Raw genomic sequence first — 6,100 nt, 5'->3', positions numbered from 1 at the left:
TGTTGGTTGGTTTTTTTTTTTTTTTGGTAACCTATTGGTACTTTGTATCTATGCAAACGCAGCAATGAAGCAAGGTATATTTGTGCATTTTGTGGTTAAAAGAAAACATCCTGTAGCAGGATAGAGGAAAGCTTGTGGATCTCATTCATCTTGACATCAGTAAAGCCTACAGGAGTAGCCTCACGTAACACCCTCATGAGAAATCTAACAGGAATTGCTGCAAATAGGATGAAAAATAGTTGGATGGTGATAATCAGAAAAGTTACTATTGGTTAGTCATTGAAACAGAAGCATGTATCAAATGAAATCTGTAGAACATGTATGAAGTAAGTTCTGTAGACAACCTTCTATCCTGGGTCTATATCCATCTAGTGTCACAGTCAGTGGTATGGATGATGAAAAGAGAAAAGGACAGGCGCTGGGAAAATGTCTGAGGACTGGTTTAGAATTCAGTTGTCTTGATTTAGAAAGATGGAATTTATTAAAGGCAAATGGATAATACTATACACAGGCAGGAGATGATTATCTGCAGAAATACAGAATGAAAAACAACCTACTGAGTAATAATTCTGCAGAAAAGGATCATGAAGCTCAAGAGGATCAAAAAGATAGGCATGTGCTACTAGGTGAATTGCTGTGAGAAACACAGCAATACAGGATTGTATTAATTATTCCTGGCAGAACATATAGATAATATGTTCCTCTGTGCAAAGCTTATGGAGGAATACCACAACTAGTCTGAACTTCAGGAAAGATATGGACCAACTAGAATGAGTCCAAATGAAAGCAACAAGAATAGCTAGGAAGACAACCCAAACAGACTGCTATCTCAGCTTCAATAATCTATTCAGCTTCTCCAACTATAAGGTATAATACTGCATTCTTTGTAGTACTGTACTGCAGTGGCAAGACTCTTAATGACTGTCATCATGAATTACTAGATACATGGCAGAGAAAGCTTCTGTTGGAGGTTGCAGATGATCAGGAGAAGAGAGAAAAAGCAGGATCCCTGAACACACAGCCCCACTGCATGTTCAGGACGAGGTCTTCATATGGCCTACTTAAAGAACTGGTCAAAAAATATCATGAGTCAAGTATCCCAAATGAGAAGATTTTAAAGACATGGTTCAGCTGCTATTTTTTGTGGTTTCTGAATTTACACTTTCAAGCTTCTCTTTCTGGCCTTGAAACAGAGTGATGTGGTTTATATGTAAGGTCCACCTCAGATTCACATTACTTATTCAGTCAGCTCACTTGATTTTTATAAGTGGTCAGTTAGAACTGAGACATAGGTTGCTCCAGTGAGGTAGTTTGGATTCCCAGAAAGAGACTTATCCTGCCAGGTTTTGGGGTCAAGTATGTCAGGCACAGCTCCACTGGCTTCAGGTATTTTAGTCCATGAGGCCCACACATTACGAAGGGTATAAGAAGCATTTTGCCTTTATCTTTGTCCAAAGGTGGAAGTATATTGTTGTCTCTGCAGACAGGTTTCTTGCTCTATTTCCTGTGGAGTGGCTCCTTGTGGTGTAAAAACACTGACTGCAGTCCCTATGGAGCTCATTACACCACCACTGCTGTTAAATACACCTCTTGCTGTGGCTGCAACAGTGCATCTGTCATCTTCCTTCTCATCCTCCTTACAGGAATGGCTTTAGACACAACGTTAACATTATTTGGCTGATATTTAGGCTTGCTGAACCTGTACACTGAAGGCATCCATTCCGCTGTTAAAATCAGGAGGCTTCAATGAGCAGTGTGCTTTCAAAAGTGGTTGACGAGAACTGGGAGATTTTGATGGAGACTCTGGTTTACGTTGAACTGCATTTGTCAAGAGATTAAGTTTGGGTTTAGGACTTGAAAAGTTGTGCTTAAAGGGCACTGCAGCACTAGTGTGAGGTTTTATTGTAAAGCAGCCGTAAGAAGGAGTGACTTTTCTGAATCTGTTTGTTTCTTTAACGGGGCCTTTGTCAGGGAAGCTTTCCTGAGAATAAAAGTGGGCTGCAAAGAGTCCTCTCTAGAGCAACTGAAAATTGCTGGCTTATTCTGAGGTGGAAGAGGTTCAGATACACAGTTCACTTGAGAAAGTGCAAGCCTGTGATGTGTGGGGAGAGACAGGACAGGACAACTGAAGGAAGAGGAGGAGTTGTAACTTGAAGTATTGGCTCATAGTGCTTTTCACCAACAGGTACTGATTCAGCACCAGTTGGTTTTCCCTTAGAATAATTGGGGAAATTCAGGTAATTCTGCAAATGTGTTGGTTTAGTAGGCTCAGAAAGATGGCTGGCAGGAACCTGCACAGACAGCTTATTTTCAAAACTCCCAAGATCAAAGTATGACACCTCCTTTGGATAATAATCTTCATCTTCTTCAGGATCATAATGATCTGTGACCTATGAGGTCTATGTGGTTTAGCAGCCCTTTGAGGTTGTGAAGGAGTGCAACACACTGGTTAGAAGATAAGGTAACATGATTTTGCAAAAGGAATGAACCACTTAACTTCCTGGTATTTGGAAGAAATGGAGAAAAAGAGGTCCAAGAAAAGAAGCAAGATGAGAGAAGTGGCAGATTCAGCCACCTAAGTCACCAGATGCAGGTCTCTGAATCTCTTTTCTTTACATTTTAAAACTGCGCAGTTCCCCAAGTTCATTTGACTACCACTCTTTTCTTACTCTTCCTGTTGTCTGCTCCCTTTCTTTCAGGATCAGGAGAAGCAGAAAGCAGAGACATCTCCTTCCACTCCTCTTCATAATCCAGGGAATATCCTATCTTTTTGTTCACAGCCTTCAGGTGACTTGACAATCTCAGCTTCTGGGTCATCTGCTGCTATTGCCAGATAGAGTAAGTGCCTGCTCTGATTCACCTTTCCTGCAAGAATTACGAACACGCTGAAGTGCCAATACTAAAGAACACTGCTCTTTACACCAAAACTGCTTTCTTCTGGAACCCTGCTGTAATCTAATCTAGGCTGAGCTCCAGGACTGGTAATAAAGAAAGCTCATGTCATCCTAACTGAAAGTACCTCCATCAGTTTTGTGTAATGATGATGTGCCTTTTAGATTACAATGTCTAGGCATTTTCTGCATGTTAATTGTCCCTGACAATGACAAAGATACGTCTGATATTGATTATTCATTCACAGTTATGGAAACCAATGCAAAACAGGCCAATGACCAACTCAAGATGCCATTTAAGACTTAAGGGTTTTCCTCCTCAGGAATGACTGAACAAACCTAGAGAATAAATTAACTCTTCCGACTTCTAGATGTGACTTTGTTGTGTTTGCTTTCTAAACCATTTAATTCTCTTACTTTGTTTACTTCAATGTCAACTCAGCAACAAATCTAGAGCCACAAGGTTCCTAACTGCAGTGTCTTATTAAGACTGCTAGGCTAACAGTTACTGATCTCTGAAGTTTTAAGTAGATTTTAGAATAAAAAGGGTAACAAAAGAGACAACATTTTATTTCCGTAAGAATGTGAAAATGCTTACAGTGAAAATAATCTCTGGCTCTTAATCAATTTTTGACTTGTTTGAAGCTTGAACTAAAGGTGCAGTTTTTTTTTCTTTTTTTAATAACTTTGCCTCAGCTTTGAAGCTTCTGTAAGCTGAGGATAGCTTATCAGAAAATTCCTAGCGAATGAAAGATGCTTAAATAGGGCTACAAGTGAATGAAATGAGTTTCAGTCTCCCTTGGAAGAGGCTGAGCTCTTCGGAATAAGGCATATACATATTCAATCCCAAGGCAAAAGAATGGATTTAACTACAGTGGATAATGTACAAAAATCCATCATCAGAACCTCCGTCTCAAGGGCTTTACTTGTGATGTACGCGGTATCTTGGATTGTTAGTAGCTTGTAAGAGAAGAGACATGCCCATTTCTTTGGGGCTTGATTTAGACATTGCAGTACAGTATTGTACAACAGAGGATAAAACCTTTAACTGCTGAAGATTTAATACCTATATAGGGAAATTATACACGGTGGCTTGCCAGCCTATCTGATATCATCATATTCCAAGGGACCCTGCTTTTGTTTGACTGAGGAATGCAGCTTATCTGTTTTGTTATTTTAATTTTCTACTAAAGACATGACATGAAGGAATTACCAAAACTGGTGCTTTTTGTTTGTTTGTTTTGGAGGAGGGAGGTTGGGGGTGGGGGAGAAGAAGGGGGAGGAAACGTCTGTAGGATAATGTAACTGTTTACAGTGGTGCAATAATACTATGGTAGGACTTATGGTGGCTGGACTCTAACAAAATAGAACAACTTTCAGCATGCGTCCAGTCATCCAGTATGGCAGTGATAAAATCTATCAGATGATGACCACATTTTGGGCCTCACAAGCACTACTGGGTCAAGTCAGAATTTTCCACCTCTCAGGTTGGCTGCTCATGTGACTTAACATTCTGCTTAACAGAAGTTTGTCTGTAAAAGGAAAGAGTAAGTTTTTGCTCACCCAGCTCATTTTGACCAGTAAGTCAGGCGGTGCTGACTCACACAAGTGGTTTGACTGTGGACATGATGTGTTAACATGAGGCTGGAGGGAGCCTAGGAGCAGGAGTATCTTCTGACATTGACTGCCTCAGGGTGAGTTACCATGTCTTAGGTGACGGAACTCTAATTTACTAAACATGTGAAATGAATCAACTGAGATTCTATAACTTTAGAGTGGAAATAGAAATTCCACTATTAAAAAAAGGAACTGTTATATATAATAATTTTAATGTTAATTTATTACTATTAAATAGACTTACCGGGGAAAATATATTTTCAAAAGACCAAAGTGACTTAACTGGCATCCAATTTTCAGAATAAACTATTAGGCCCTTTAAAACAGCCTGCTTAGAACTTACGTCATAACTGAGAATAGAAATTAAATTCTTAATTCACCATCGAATATCTAACATTTTTACCCAGATGTTATTAACATGGTAAAAACTTAAAAAAAAAGTTGTACTTTCACTTTCCTTGCTCTCATACTTAACTGGTTGACTTAAAGTAGACTTCACCATTGTTTGTCACTGTAAGGATGATTAGCACCTGTGCAGCCTACTCACTCTACCTTAATAATGGTGCTTTGTAACTCTGAGTTGAATCCTGCTTCTCAGGAATCTGATGGAAAAATTCCTTACAGCTTCCATGAGAATAAGATTAAAGCTGACAGCAACAAGGTTTTATTCTGGTTGTTGCAATTGTATGCTATGATATATGTTTTTTACATGAATGGAGTCCCTTTCTACATGCATGTGCACTCCCCAATACAGCTTCCAATCCTCTTTAGATAAAAGATCGGATTAAAAGCTACATATGTACATACATACACATGTATTTTGTGTGTGTATATATTCATATATATGAAGATTAAGTTAGAGAAAACTGTGGAAAACTGGCTGGACTACTGTGCTCAAAAGGTGGTGACTGCCGGTGTGAAATCCAACTGGCAGGTGATTACTAGTAGTATCCCACAGGTGGTCATACTGGGGGCAATACTGTTTAACATCCTCATTAACAATCTGAATGTCAGGTCAAAAACCATTCTCAAAAAGACTGTGGACAATATGATGTTGGGAGGAGCAGTCAACATTCTGGAGTGCAGGACTGCTATTCAGATGGACAGCTGGACAGGAACCTCAAAGTCCAGCAAAGGCAAATGTAAACTTCTGCACTCAGGGTGAAGTAACTGCCTTGCACCACCACAGAATGGGGTCAACTAGTTGGAAAGCAAGTTTTAAATAAACCTCCAAAACTTAGGAGTGCTGGTAGACAAGTTGAGCTTGAGTCCACAATGTGCCCTTGCAGTGGAGATGGCCAACCACATCCTGGGCTGTATTAGGTAGGAGTCTAGCCAACCAATCACAAAAATGATTCTTCCTCTAGACTTAAATGATTCTGCCTCTAGACTGCATCTGGAGTATCGTATCCAATCTTGACCTCCCCAGTACAAAAGACATTGAAATATTGGAACAAGTCCAGTGGAACACCACAAAGACATTTGGAGCGCTGGAACATGGCATACAAGAACTGCATTTTTCTGGGCCTTAAGAGAAGGTTAAGGAGATATCTTACTTTTGTCTATGACTACTTAATGGGATGGTGTAGGGA

The sequence above is a fragment of the Buceros rhinoceros genome, unplaced genomic scaffold (genome assembly GCF_000710305.1).
Source record: "Buceros rhinoceros silvestris isolate BGI_N320 unplaced genomic scaffold, ASM71030v1 scaffold12517, whole genome shotgun sequence".
Lineage (NCBI taxonomy): Eukaryota > Metazoa > Chordata > Aves > Bucerotiformes > Bucerotidae > Buceros > Buceros rhinoceros.
Note: the sequence above shows the minus strand (reverse complement) of the source record.